General features: G+C 50.7%; 1 protein-coding gene across 3 annotated transcripts in view; it reads right to left on the reverse strand.

Moving 5' to 3' along the window:
* Positions 1-15,682, reverse strand: part of asic2 (acid-sensing (proton-gated) ion channel 2) — a 162,401-nt gene that overhangs the window by 100,611 nt on the left and 46,108 nt on the right. The window lies entirely within an intron of this gene.

Here is a 15,682-nt window from a genome sequence, read left to right on the forward strand (position 1 = left end):
GCCAAGATTCAGCTTCAAAGGCCATTCTCCATCTTTTTCTCCCGTTAGTGCGTCTGATATGGATAATGTTTGCACATTCATTCGGTGGGGATCTGATAATGGCCCTTCGGAGGCTGCTAATCGTTTTGCACGACGATCAAAACGGATTTGACAGTCAGCCAGAACGGCGCGTAAAACAACTGCTATTGTGTGGTTAAAAGGAGCCAAGTCAGAGGTGGAGCTCCACTAAATGACGGCGAGATGGGGCAATGTGTGGTGTCAGCAGGGAGCCGTGGGCAGAAGGTCAGACTTACGGAGGAGAAGTTGTGGGCGCCGCAGGGTTCCCCTCTGTACTTGCACGAGAGAAGCATGTCGTCCAGCTGGTGGCTCAGTCTGTCCATAAACTCCAAGTTGGTTCCCTCAAAGTTCCTGGGCGGCAGAAAGAGCTTGAAATCGGACAGCTTCTTGAACCAGGTCTGCCGGTCCTCCTGGAGCAGGTCCAGAACGATGGGCCTGACAGTGCGGTTGGCCAGCAGCAGGCCCAGCCAGTGCCCGGCGAAGTACAGGTCGCTCTTGGTGAGCTTGTAGAGGCGGATGGGGTTGTTGTTGCAGATGGTGACTGCCGGGAAGGCCAGTTCCTTGGCCCACTCCGTGTGGACCCGCGTGTATGTGGGGAAGGAGAGCCAGTGGAGGAGGCGGTTGGAGGACCAGGACAAAAGCAGCCCCAGGGAGGTGCAGAGGGCCAGCAGCCAGAAGGCCCTGCGGCCCACGGAGCCACCTGGGAGGCAAACATACCTCAGGCCGTGCAGACGTGTCCTCGACAGCAGAGTGGACGTGACCCGAGCTAGAGACGGCTTCGTGGGACATGTCTTGCGACTTTTCCTGATCATGGCCGGGGACCCCCTGCGGAGACAGCGTCCCTCCAGGGCCATCGCTGCCCACAGTGCTCCTACAGCTGTGGGAAGGGCTTCATCTCCGAGCCAGGCCTCCGAGGCTGGGGCCCACATGTAGCTCCAGGACAAATCCACTACTCAGGTCCACACATGAACGGTCCGTCCCGAGCTCCGGAATACCGAGGACCTGCGGAGCCCCGGAGGCAAAGGCGCCGCACGCGCGCGGAGCCGCGGCCTTGAGGAAGTGTTTGCGCTCTGAAAGGGTCCGTGCACTCAGCAGCAGCTACTTGTTGGTGGCCGCCGCTGCCGGCTCGGAGCGCTGCAGCCGCCGAGCTCAGCGAGGGCGGAATAAATATATCAGCTGGGCAAATGTGCTCCGAGCAAGGTGGCTTCTACATGAGTGAGTCCGGCATCCATCGCAGTGAGTGTGACAGTGAACACGAGAGGATGAGACGGAGAGAGCCAAGGAAGAGGAGCGGGGGAGGGGCGGGGACGGGACGGGAGGGGAGGGGAGGGACGGAATACAAAACACCGGCGGCCGAGGAGAGGACGAGAGAGGAGACGAACGGAGGGAAAAGGTGATTAAGATGATGGTGGTGGAGGAGGGGCAGAGCGGCGGCTGTTGAGCCGGTCCTCCTCTGAGGTCCGTTGGGCTCCCAGGGCTCCGGCGGAGGCAGGAACCACTTGAGTGTCACTACTGAAGCTGCGTGTCAGTGCAGAGAAAAGTGCCCTTTGCTCGTCTGCCCCACTTTGCTGCCTCACTTCTGATGCCTTGACTCAGCTGTGATGTCACTGGTCCTCGCTTCACTTTAACCACGCGACGGCAGTGCACGGACGCACGCACGTACACACGCACGCACTGATCCTGCAGACTAGTGCTGGTCAATAAAGCCTCCTGTGATCATCTCCTTCATCTCTGATCTCGACATTCCTCCGGCGTCGCTCCTTCTAAAAATACTCTCCCAAAATCAAATTCATCAACTTGCCCTCACGCTCCTCCTCCTCCTCGTCTTCCTCCTCCTCCTCCTCGACCTCTTCTCGGATCCCTTTGCTTCGTCCTCTTCTCTTCCACTTTGCGCACGTGCTCCCTCACTCCCCCTCCTCCGTCCGGGAAGTCTTTTTCTCGCTCCGTGTCCTGGCCTGCTCCATCCGGCTGGCTCCGTCTCCCTGTTCTGAATGACTTCTCTCCCCTCTCTGATCTCTCCCTCTTCCCTCCCCCCTCCCCTCTCTCTCCGGTATTCAGGCAGCTCGCTCTCCCGCCGCACCGCTCCTCCTCCTCCTCCTCCTCCCCCCCCTCCCGCGCCGCAGCTCCGTCCACGCATCCCGAGCCAGCGCCGTCTCCCTCCGCGCTACCTTCCTTCTCGACGTCTCGTCTGTCCGCCGCTGCTCCAGAAAAATCCCGTTGAACCGAGCGCTTCCTGTTCTAAGCGCCTGTTTGAAGTTGCACAGATGAACAGAGGCGCTCCTCTTTCTTTACCTCCCTCAACATTTGAAAGGAAACAACGATCTGCCCTTTTGAAGTTCCGCAAAGGCTTTTAATTCTCCTTTAATTAAAAGTTCTCAGAAAGTATCTCGCAAGTTTAAGCAGAGTGTTTAAGCTGAAGCGGCTCTTTGGGTGAGAACTTGGGGAAGACGGAAGCTGATCGCTGCGCGTGTGGAATTGAGCAGCCCCTAGTGGTGGCGACGCAGATTGCGGACTCCCTTCCTGGATAATATGAACACGCTGATGTAACATTATGTTTCTGTCCAACAGAGATGAATTAAAGAGGCTCGGGCGCTGCCAGTAAACACTCTGACAATCGAATCTTCACGCTCACTCGAGGCTCTAACGCCGTCTCTCTCCGTGCTTCCATCTCAGAGGAGCGCGCACGTGCTGCGGAACAGACCTCCAGTTCTAGTTTGCTCAGCGGCTCTGATGCTCCGCATCCTGAGCTAACATGATTACCATCACGGCGTTGACACCAATACGCCAAATGAATCGAGCGCGCGGGGTTGACGTCGCTCGACCGCTTCGCTTGATTTAGTCTTTCAGGATCGGCGAACACGTGTGAAACGTTTGGATTTTAAAAAAAACTGGCAAAACACTTCACGCTGGTTCATATGAGGGCATGAGGGTTTTTGTCTGACGTGAAAGGTAGAAAATGAGATGAGAGTGTGGAGACGAGCGCTCTCCTCCAGGTTGGGTCATTAGCTCGGAGCATTAAGGGGGGGGGGGGGGGGGTTCTCAGCTGCGCGGCGTCTGGAAATAACAACTCAGATGTTCAACATGGCAATTTGCAATTCTGAAACACGGGAAAATTGCTAATTAATTAGGAATAACGCCGGCCCAGCCTTCCGCCGCCATCACGCCGCGCCCTGTCTGGCCGCCGGCGCTCTCGTTAACAACGCAGCTCCGCTTTGATGCCGGAGACCCTTGCGGATCAAAGGACGGCTGCGGTAAACCGGTCATGTAAATATGACCACGCAGTAATGAGGCCGGCGCCGTTTGAGAGAGCGGCGTGGGCAGAACACAGGCGGCCGGATCGGATCAGGCAGGGAGCGCTCTCGTCTCTACGGTCCCGGTTCTGCCTGTCAAAGAGCTTCACAAGTGCTGACGCAGCAGAGTCGGGGGACCCAACAACCCCTGCGTAGCCTCTCGTTACTCTAAAAGACTGAAGGTGTCGCCGTCACTCATTCAATCATCGTTACGTCTGACAGCCATTGTCACGCTTCATGGAACCGTCCGCAAATGGACTTGGACCCGCTGGAGTAGTTTTTGTTCTCTTTGGGCCGCTCTCGCTAGCACTGGTGTTAGCGTTAGCAGACTATCTGCATCCAAACGCATCATTTCTGGACTATACTCATCAGCCTAATGTGGATCAGTTGCCTGGTGTCAACGCTGTACCGGAGCAACGGGAGATGATCAGTTCTGGTTGAAGAGTTCTGTCGTGCACGACAGCAGCAGCGCGAGAATTAGCACCATGTCAGTTCATTATTTAGCGCTACGAGTCAAGCACTGTAAAACATCCGAAAGTAAAACGTCTTTACGACTGAATGAGCGCTCGGCTCATCCAAATGCAACCTTGTTTGATTTGAGAACGCCGGGAAACAGCTGCTTTGGATCAGAACACATCTGGCCCACATTTATCCAACAGAAGGCTTTAAAGAGTGCATAAAGCTAATTTGCCTAAAAAGTTGACGTTTTTGCGGGCGTGTATGAGTGGCGGTCATCACTGATGTGGAACAGTACGTACGCATCCAAAGACAATTACAACATTAGCTCAGGTTAAGCTAATAATGGCGTGAGCTCGACGGTTGCACACGCACGTCCATTTTCCCTTTTCAGCCGTTCTCTCACAGGAAATGGAAAAGAATGTCCATTAGAAGTGTCTGTACGGAGATCTGATGTCTGCCAGATAATATGCAAACGGGCTAAATGACAGAGTTTGTGCAGAAATCAATATCCTGTCAGCTGTTATCTGTGCATCGGACTCAGATGGCGAGCCTTTTATCTGCTAAACACACGTCTGTGCGAAGGATTTCTGCCCAACGCCGGTTTGGGGACGGCTTCTTCAGTGGGTTAAAATGAATTGGAAACAGGTTGGATGCTCTAAAAGATTAAAGGTCATCAGAGTCCACAGCTATCAGCGGTACAGGGGGCGGGCACAGCCAGGCTAACACGTGCTAATAACGTACCGTCCTTTAGAATATGTTGCTTTGGCCTCCTGTGAGGGTCTGTTAAAGGATTTTGATGTGGACGCTGCGAGTCAATTAAATGTCACAATTAATGTTGGTTTCAGTCACTCATTTGATTATTTTTTCATGAATTCACTGATGTTCCTTCAGCGTTTTAATCACTTTACCCCTCCGTCAGAGGTTTATAATGATATAATATAATATAATGAGCCTCATTTCCTTTCTTTGTCGTTGTTTTTGAACTAAAATGAGTGCGAACGTGTGAAATAGGACAGGTGTGACGCTGACATCTGCACTGAGCTGCCATCAAACCCGGCGCCTCCATGACTCAGAACCCGTTTGCATTGCCAGAAGTTCCATTTTGTGCCAAAGAGAAAGGCAGCTGCCACAGGTTACCGTGGTAACCGGGGCTCCAACAAGCATTGTTGTGCGCGTGATGGACGGGAAACTTTCCGTATGTTTCGCCGCATCGTTACGGAGAATCAAAGCTAATTACGTCCAGAAACAAACGCGTGCAGGACGACCGTCTCAATAATGAAGGACAGGAGGAGAGTTCAGATCATGGCTAATGACGCTATTAGAGCGCCGCCGCGGCACAATCAATCTGGGGGGTGATTAGCATGAGCGTGCACGGGGAGGGGGGGGGCGAGACACCCTTCAGGACTGTGGTCACAGCAACCTCTGCTGGAACCGCGTCCTATGGTGTTCTACAGAAATGGAACTGGGACCGGAGTGGGGCCAGGGGCCAGACCAGGGGCCAGACCAGGGGCCAGACCAGGAGCCAGACCAGGGGCCAGACCAGGAGCCAGACCAGGGGCCAGACCAGGGGCCAGACCAGGGGCCAGACCAGGGGCAGTGCCAACACACACTCAGGGAAATTCAGCTTTCTGGCCTCCTGCAGAAGCCAGGTGGGAGAGCAGCCTGGCTAAACTCTGATGGGCCCCCAGGGGTCTGCCGGCGCCTCCTAAGCGGCTCCACTGATCTAAGTCTCTTTTACACCAGCAACAGAGGACAAGGCAGTAACCATAGTAACAAGGAGACAACCACAGAGAACATTTGGAACTCCATCCTCGGGTAACTGCCCTGGTCCTTCAGCTGGAGCTTGAGCCTCCTGGTCAGGGATGGATGGATTCTCCGTGACTTTACTGGGTCTCAGCTGTTGTTCGGGGCTGTAAATGTCCCAATGATCCCTTCTCACACCTGTTTCCTGAAGTTCCCATGTCGTTGCTCCACATTGGGAACGGAGCAGACGTGATTCCAGCCTTCAGAGAGGCAGGAGAAGCCGTAAAGCCGGAGCCTCGTCTTCCAGGCATTATTCTTGGAATACCCTCTACGATATCGTGCTATAGGTCTTAAACTGAGCGCTCCGAAGGGAGCGCCGGAATAAACACAAGTGTCAAACGTTCTGGAGTCTGAGGTGAAATGTCAGCTGACAGCATCAAACGGGGAGTTTATTCCATCTCGTAAAACATTGATGCTTCGCTGTTGATGTGCTTTTAATGAGGAGACTGAGATATGGCAGAGCTCCTCCTCCCATCGGACGCTCGGGAAATCTCCGCGTTGTTCTGATGCTTCCGAGTGGGAGCAATCACAGTGGTGATTCACCTGCAGCCTCGCTGCTGCACGCCTGCGCGCCGCCGCCGCTCTGAGTCGCCTTGAAACGAAGCCCAACTTTCAACTTTGGAAAAAGGAAAAATCCTGTGGTGCCACTTTATTGCAGGCAAGTCAACATTTTCCACTTGAACTCAGAGGAGTCGTCATCAAAGCCTGTGCAGCTTTAATCTTCAAAGTAAAATCGGGCCCAGTGTTGTTGACGCTCCCCAGAGGATGTGTTGAAGAATCGCAACAAGAGAAGAAGAATCTTGCAGCTGTCTAATCTGGCCTGGACTTCACTGATAGCCCACATGGTTAAATCTGCTCCATCCTAACGAAGGCCGGATCCTTCTGAGAGGAGGATGAAAGAGCCTCACTGGGAGGCCGGAATCCAGCGGCTTTCCCAAGGAAGTGTTGACCCTCCTGGGAATCCACTCCTAGGAGGGAGGAGATGTGAAGCCGAGTAAACGCTGGGGTGAATTAAAGATGAGCTGGAGTTCTTCTGCTCTGAAATGAGTGAAAGATGTTTTCAATCATGTCATTAGAAGATCAGAACATTACAGCCTCTGATTTGGAAAGGTATATTGTGCATGTGTGTGTTTCTGCGTGTGAGTGAGTGTGAGAATGAGTGAGAGAGTGTGAGATTGAGTGAGTGTGTAAGTGAATGAGTTCCTAAAGCACACGCGCGCACATAAGCGCACATTCGCGCACACTCGAACATAATGTTTTTTAACGTAATATTTTGAAAGCTCTAATGCGCTTATTGTTGTCTCAAACACAGAGAGCCCACGGTGCTCCAGGTCCTCCTCTTATTGCTGCGTTGCATCAATGTCGGGTAGTTTTAGAAAAAAAGACAAAGACTTGTTCATGAATATCACCCTCATCCTCATCATCATCATCATCATCACCACTTCACCTTTTTTATGGGTTTTTTTACGACTTTTTCAGTTTTCTGTCGATAAATAAGCAAAAATCCTGAGATGTAACATAAAACATGCAACTAATCAGCTTTAGTGTTTCCCTCCAGAGCCACTGGAACCTCTCATCAACATAGGCAAGACACCCGAGGAGGTCACGGGGGGTCATGGGGGTCACGGGGGGGCATGGGGGTCACGGGGGGGCATGGGACAGGTCCTAGAAGCCAAATTCAAATAATATCCAGGACTAATGATTATTACTAATCAGAATTTCTTCGGTATTTCAAGACGTACCTGCACAGCCCAGTTGTGCATAACTTCCAACAATTTCTACCAATGTTGCTATGGCAACCATCTATGTTGGGGGGGTGCATGTGCAGTGAAAAATGAAATGATACTGAGCAGAAGAGTAGTAGAGTAGAGGTAGTAGAGCAGAACAGTCGGCACCAGGTGAAAACAAGCACACAGATCCCACCAGTCCCACTGGGATTTCCACCACTCCTACTGGGATTTCCACCACTCCTACTGGGATTTCCACCACTCGCACTGGGATTTCCACCAGTCCCACTGGGATTTCCACCACTCCCACTGGGATTTCCACCACTCCTACTGGGATTTCCACCACTCCTACTGGGATTTCCACCAGTCCCACTGGGATTTCCACCACTCGCACTGGGATTTCCACCACTCCTACTGGGATTTCCACCACTCCTACTGGGATTCCCACCACTCCTACTGGGATTTCCACCAGTCCCACTGGGATTTCCACCACTCCTACTGGGATTTCCACCAGTCCCACTGGGATTTCCACCACTCCTACTGGGATTTCCACCACTCCTACTGGGATTCCCACCACTCCCACTGGGATTTCCACCACTCCCACTGGGATTTCCACCACTCCCACTGGGATTTCCACCAGTCCCACTGGGATTTCCACCAGTCCCGGTGGGTTGGGATGTGAATGGACACAGAGAACGGAGACAGAGGAAAGAAGACGTGAAGGACGAGTCGCCCACCATCAATTGTTTGAATGAGAGACATCAAGCCAATGGTGTGAGATTAACGGTGAGAGAGGAATGTTGAGCCTCCAGAGCGAGGTGGCCTGCTTTCCCGAGCGCTGGCTGCACAGAATGCCGAATTACTCTCGGCTTTGATCTCATCCTAACAACAATCCAGCCTCTGCCTTCCACTTTCTCTTTTATGAAAAAGGGAAGGAATGGGAGAAGTGGGCTGGTTGGCCCGACGGCGCTTCTGGGAAGATTGAAAAAGGAATAATAATAATAATAAAAGAAAAGCTGCTCTGGGATTCCAGTTTTGCATGTGAAAGGAGTAAAGGGGGGGGTGGATACGCCTTCCACACGCGACAGGAAAGGTGAAATGGCCCGAATGTTGAAGAGAGACGGCAGCTGCCGCTCTGCAGAACTGCTGCACGTTTAATTAGCAGCTCGTCCGACGCTCCGCATCAGTCAGCAGCAGGTTATTTATGCTCCCACGTGCCTGACGGGGACGCAGCGCTCCGGACAACAAGATTAACACGATTATTGATTAAAAGCACTGGCGATAAAGGAGAAACCAGGGCTGGAGCTCATTCTGTGTAGCTTCCCTGCTCGTATTGGTGCACGTGCTCTGGTCTAGTCCTGGGAAACAGGAAGCTTCTTCCTGCTGTGGCTAAACACAATATCTGAGAGCGAGAGAGACGCGTACCACTGAGCGTCCGCTCCTCATTAATGCTGGATTACTGCGTCCATCTGCGTCTGTGATCAGGAGAACTGCGCGGGGAGCAGCAGAACACTGGTGAGATCAGAGGGAGACGGGCCGGAGGGAGCCGCAAGCTCCTCCTCCTCCTGCCGTAAACACCCACCGAACCATCAGGAGGGTTAAATGGGCCGAGGTGGAGACCCGACGGCCTCTGGACTTCCTGGAGTCTCGTGGGTCTAATTTGAGGAACATTTAAAAGTTGGAAGGTCAGAGAGGGGCAGCGTGGCCTCCGCGCGTATCGATCCTCTCTGACATTCACCAGCTGCTTTCGTACTTCAACTTTAGTCCTCGGAGGCCGCGTGTACTTAAAGGTTACGCATTCGGCCTTTTTTTTTAAATCCACCAATTTTAAAACTGCCGAAAGAGGAGAATAATGGAGCTGTGAAGACCTGCGAGCACGACCCCGTGAGCAGAGGCCAGTCCTGGAGCCGCCTTCCATTAGCCGCATGTTTCCTCTCAAATAATGGCTGAAATGGTGGATGTGGAATCTGTTTCTCCTCCACACACACACACACACACACACACACACACACACACACACAGCTCTGTGGCATGTGACAGTGAACAGCAGTAACTCAGGGGTGGAGTGGGATGGGGGGTTGGGGGGGTTGGGGGGGGCCGTACGTGCAGCGTGAGGCACGGCGAAGGGCTGCGGGCTGCTAAATAACAGCGAGATGCTCGGGTGGCTCCTTCAACAGATGCCGAGGTCAGCACTCCTGCGTGTCGGCGCTCTCCGTTCTCCATCTTCCAACAAAAGAACCTCAAAATGGAACGTGTAATTAAGTCGTTACCATAATGCATAAACGTCGGACAGATGCATTAATTTCTTAGTGCTGTCGGACTTTAACCTCCATTAACAGGTTTACTACCCGTTAGGAGCGACTTCCTTCTTCCCCAGAGACGGAAGTGAGGAGAACTCCTGTGTTAAAAGCTCAGCCTCTCGGGTTTGAAAGAAGTCGTTACTTTAACGGTTTTAAAACGTCCTCTAAAACGACGCCCTGGTTCCTCTTCAGCTGAAGAAGAGGACGTCGAGCATCAACTAGTAACGAGCTGAAGAACAGTCAGAGACCCTTAAAAATCCAGCACAGGTTTTATTTCTTCTGCTTCCTCTTCCCTCAAAAACCCAAACCGCTTATTTCCGTGTGGAAGCCAGTGGTTCAACATCTGGACCCAGACCCCGGGCGCTGCCGCTGCCTCCCCGCCGCTCCTGTCCCCGGTCCAGGCCAGCGACTGGATGCAAGGCTGCGTTTAATTTGTCTCCCAGCCAACAACGACTGAATCAGTCCTGCCCTTTTCTCTCTGTGCAAATCAATTCTCCTCTTTACTCTGTAGCCTGAACCCACATAAACGGGACCGACTGTGACCGTGGATCTGCCAATGAGGACAAAACACGTTGTGGATAAGCTGTAGCAGGCCCGTGCGCGCGTGTGCGTCTGCATTTGTTGTGCATGCTTACTCAAACCCAATTAATCATCTCTGCGAAGCGTTCTTTCATGATTGATGGAGTGTCATGGTAACGGAAGGTCGTGGCTCTCCGTCTGATGGCGGCGGCAGAGATTTCAGGGCTGAGCAGCGTTTATCTGCCCCTCGCGTCAAACCCGCTGCGAGACACTAAACTCATATCGGCAGCTCGGGCTCTGCCACGCTCGCAGCAGTCAGGCTGACGAAGATGAAGCAGAGCGGGTGAAACAACACACATATTTATCAACGATGGCTGCCCTCTCAAAGACGCTGCGCCGCTTCACTGACCCGGACGGTACGAGAGAACCAGGCAGTCGGTCGGCTGATTGATCTATAAAGCAACAAGTGGGTTTTTATTTACATGCAGGTTTGTGCTGCTGTTAAAAGGAAAACTACACACACATACTTACATTTCTGTCTTTGTGAGGACCTTCACTGACATAATACTCAATTCTAACTTCAAGGTTAAAGCCAAGGCTTCCCCATCAAACAGTCCTTTGAAGGTGTGGAGACCAGCACAAATGGCCCCCACTATGCAAACATGTCTCCACATTTGCAAGAAGAAATAGGATTTTGGTACTCCATATGTAGTAAATGTGAGCACACACACACACACACACACACACACACACACACACAGTGATGTACAGCATCGGCAGTGTGATCTGGTCCTTTGGGAGTTTTCTTCCACATTTATTTCTTATTTAGGCCCTTCAGCTCCAGGAAATGTTGACTAAAGTGGATCAATTCCCACAGTTCAATAACAACATATGAATTTTCATCAGAATCCGATTTGATTCTGCCTTAAATCAAGTGTAAAATTGTTTTATAAAACTGTAAATTGTCTCTGGCCCAGCTCTGCTGCCTCTTCTGTAATCACCCACCTCCTTCTGCCCCCCCACTCTGTGTCCTAACTGGGAATTCTGTGACTTTTAAACCCCCACAATGATCTTCACCACTTCTATCTACACCAAATGCTTCTCTGTATGTGTTTAATGTATCAAAATCACACATAAAAGGAAGAGTTGTAATGGCTTGTTTGTTCAGATAAAGTTGTATTTATGACGCACATTTTATTTTAATTTACCAGGAAAAAAGTATCAGAAAGAATATTTGTGGGAGAATAGTGTTTTATATTTACTTAATACAACTTTGTGCAAACTAATGTGCAATTAAGGGTCTTGAATGGCGTAATTTAGTTTTTGTAATCTGTATTATCTGCCTGTACACACACACACACACACACACACACACACACACACACACACACACACACACACACACGAAGGTATCTGCACTGTTAATCGCAGACCAGGGTAAAACATTAAGCAGCCAGTCAAAGCCGACCTGCAATAAAGCGCCACATTCATCCCGCGGCAGCAGCAGTCATACATAGTTAATTTCCGGAACGTTCTGTACAGTTTTCCTTACAGCTCATTTAGTTATTTGGAGCGCTGGGAGCAGGACGGACGAGCCAGGTCCAGGAGGAATATTGCTTTCATAAGTCAGCGTGTTAAATGTACATGGGCCGTTGTCACTGCCACGGAGAACCCTGCTGATGGTGACAGACGAGAGCTAATGACTGCTGAGATAATGGAGCAATTAATATTTCACCATTATAAACACGTCACCGCAATTAAGAGCTTTTGCTCCATCGGCAGCCTTAAATCGTTCGCTGTCACTGCTGGAACTGCAGCTCCGCTGCGGCGTGTAAATAAAGTCGGGGGTTTTGGGCGGTGTCGGACGTGCCCCCATGTGGGTAGAACAGATCGTGACAGAGAGAATCATTGGCTCCGGCAGCAACTCTGGATGGGCCTCGCATCAAGCACTGGATAATTCACTGTCCAGGAGCAGAACATCTGGAGCCATCTGTCACATTCCCCAACGCGACTAAAAGAGAAAGATGATCTAGTCTTGGAAACAATGGAATTGTCTAAGGTTCTAACAGAGGAGACAAGAATACAGAGTCATCCAAAGTCCTAACACAGAGGAAGCAGGAACACTGGAGCTGTCCGAGGCTCTGAAACTAAAGAACGGGAGCTGTCCAAGGTTCTGAAAACCGGGGACGAGAGAACATGGAGCTGTCCAAGGCTCTGAAACTAAAGAACGGGAGCTGTCCAAGGTTCTGAAAACCGGGGACGAGAGAACATGGAGCTGTCCAAGGTTCAGAAACTGAGAACTGGAGCTGTCCAAGGTTCTGAAACACATGAAACAAGAACATGGAGCTGTCCGAGGTTGTGCCAGTAAGAAATCCGAAACATGGAAATCGTCAAGGTTGAGCTTCTGAAGACATGCATGGAGATGGACCTGACAAGGGTTCTGACACCGAAACCAGAACATAGAGGTGTCCTGATGTCCTGAGTGATCATAAGGTGTAGAAATGTAAACACACTTTCCAAAGTTCTCATCAGAGAAACTCTGAACTTTGAACCATCCTTGGATCTGAATCTAAAGAAATCAGATGAATGCGGGTCAGCTGCAGCAACAATGTTCTCCAGCATCACGACCACGATGTGACCATGGAAACGTTGCGCCCACCTGCTGATCTTTACGTTCTCTGGACCAGTTCCTGAGCCTTTGATCACTATCTGCTGACCGTCTGTTTCTCTGTTATCTCTGTTACACAACCAGCAGGTTTATCAGAGAAGGTTTTGGGGGTTCAGAAGAAGGATTTGTGTTGAAGAACACGCATCCAGCAGAGGAGCTTTACTGGCTGCATCCAGTCAACACAGGCCGAGCAGAACCGGGCCAGGTTCATTTCACACACTGGCGACCAATTCAAGGACAGTCTAGAAAAACATCAGCAGCGGTGCATTAAAGAGCCATTAAAGTTCACGTACGTTGCCAAGAAACACTGTGAAATAACATTTTTAAATTCAGCCAGAGAAATTGTCAACACACTCGCAGGCTGGTGCCTTGAATTCTTCACATTGACGACGAGCTCGACCACGTTCCAAGGTCCTAATTTATAGGTGCTTTCGAGTGGGACATGTTCCTCAAATGTCCAGACGTGGAGCAGGGATGTGAATCCCCAGGTTTGGTACCAGCCTGCTGTGGGCCTTCTCATATCAGAACTACAGCAGGTTCCTGGTAAGATAACGATGGTACTTCTTTTGGATCATCACAGGTCATTAACAGTCTCATGTCCCCACAGATCGGGGATCAGCTCCCGGAGTGAACTGCAGTGAGACTTGAGGATTAATGTGCTCTAAAAAATGGGTCAATATGAGGCAATTAACTGGAAACGTATGTTTTGTATCCCGGGAATTAGGAAAATGTCGAATAACCCCACGTAAGTCGTTCATTTTAATACTTTCCACAAAAAGCACCTGTTTACAGCAGAAAAAGACCGAAAGGGTGCCTGAAATTTGTCAAGAGGGAGATAATAGCACACATTTAGAGTCAAAATGCTAAATGGAAAATCTCTCAGGGGAATCAGACGTGATTAAGATGAAACGGGCATTTAATTAACAAGTGTATAACTGCATGAACAGCGTGTGTATGTGTAAGTGCACGTGTGTGTGCGCGCTTCACTGAGCCAACAAAACAGCAGCAAATCATGAATAAATCACACAAAAGGAGCTGGATGCCGTGTGACTGACATCCGGCCCAGCTCAGGTCTCACCTGAGCGCACGTGTGCACCGCGCAGCAGCGCTGACATCTGGATCACAGACACACACGCGCTACCATGTGTAGGCTAACGTGACGGCTGCTGAACCGACACCAGACGAGCGCCCGGGGGGGGGCCGGAGACAAGTAAACACCCCCGCTCGGCCTCATTATGTAGAGCTGTCAGGGAGAAGGCCGCCGCTCGCTAACGCGGACGGGCGGAGGAAGTGTGAGGCGACCGTCTGTCCTGAGCTTCAACCCCCACGAAATATACAACAATGCCGTTTGGCCATTCGCAATTAGAGTCAATCACTCATTAAGCTGGTAATGTCAAACACGTGGTTACGGAAAAATGTGGCATTAGGAGGAAGCGACACTAATGAAGTTTTGAACGGGGAATTAATGAAGGAAGAGAGAGTGGAACTGAATTACCAGTAGCTATGATTTGATGGTTTTCTGTGTCTTGGTTGGGCTTCTGACATCAACAGAGGTCATGGTGAAGCTGAAACCAGGGTAAAGAGCTTCGGAGTCACGGCGGCTACATGAATGCAGCTAACCTTCGCAGCAGAGGCGCACGTCTCTACACGCAGGAGGATTTAGAGCGCAAAGAGGACCACTGAAGAATGGGAACCGAGGTGCAGGGAAATAAAGGATGTCGTCGGCGTAGAGAAGGAGCCAACGCGGTGCCAACATCGGTCCAAACCGCAGGAAGAGGAAACAAAACAGAGCAATCAAAGTTGATTTCAAGGTTTGTGTTGTGTTGTTTTATGAGTCATTTCAAGGGCGCATCAGCGGGAAATCAAGCAATAATCAATCTAAATCTAAAGCTAAAAGAACTGGAAATGATTGTGAGTCACCTGCGGAGTCTTTACTGGATCCACTTCATCCTTCACGTCTCTTTACCCACAGTGGAGAGTTTCCTCCGTCGTTTACGAGCAGAAAAAAAGGGACGCTTCCTGTTGGAAACTAGGTGAACGACCCGACCAACGACACTGCTAACGACTCTCAGGTGACCGCCCAGATCATTAACATGCCAATGGTCCACAGGAGCTATATATTTTCAAGCTCTCTCCCCAGCCATTCCAGAGAGTTCAGAACTGAAGAAGCCTTCTGGATAGAAGGCGAAACGTCTTCAAGAGAAGAAACCCAGCCCAGCTACCATGGATACGATGACCTGGATGATTGAGAATCTACACACACTTCCTGTTGGAAGGGAACTTATTTGCTGTCTTGTCTTGTCTGATCTGCAGATGAAGACTCATTATCTCAAAGCTCCTCCATGTGGCCCTTTTCATCCCTCATCCCTTTATGAGCAGGGGGATCTGCTCCTGTGTCTCCTCACCTTGTCCCTCCAGCCATGTGAGGCTGAGATTTAATAATTACCATGTCACGGCTAAAGAAGTGAACATTTCAGCTCTCTGCAAATTCTGACAGTTCACGTCTACTTATCTGGGTAATTAATATTTACACTGTCTCCACTTCATTTCTGTCGCAGTTTTATTCAAAGAACCATTTTAATTAATTTTCTTTTAAAACCGCCTCATTTCCTGAAGGTTTAACTCACCTAATCCTGCAGCTGTACCACTTCAGCTACAAATGCCGCGTTTTTAGGGACTCTTTAGTGGCCGGTACTGAGGCTACCCCCCCATTCAGGTCTGGCTCAACACTCCAGCTGTGTGTAGACAACAGTCGCGCCGAGTGGCTGCATCTTTTCCTAAAGTTCCCTTTTGTTCGTAAAGTCTATCTTTTGACCAAGATTTGTCCCGTTGGGATGCTGGGAATGGCTCTGGTCCTTT

Source organism: Takifugu rubripes, chromosome 5 (assembly GCF_901000725.2).
Source record: "Takifugu rubripes chromosome 5, fTakRub1.2, whole genome shotgun sequence".
Lineage (NCBI taxonomy): Eukaryota > Metazoa > Chordata > Actinopteri > Tetraodontiformes > Tetraodontidae > Takifugu > Takifugu rubripes.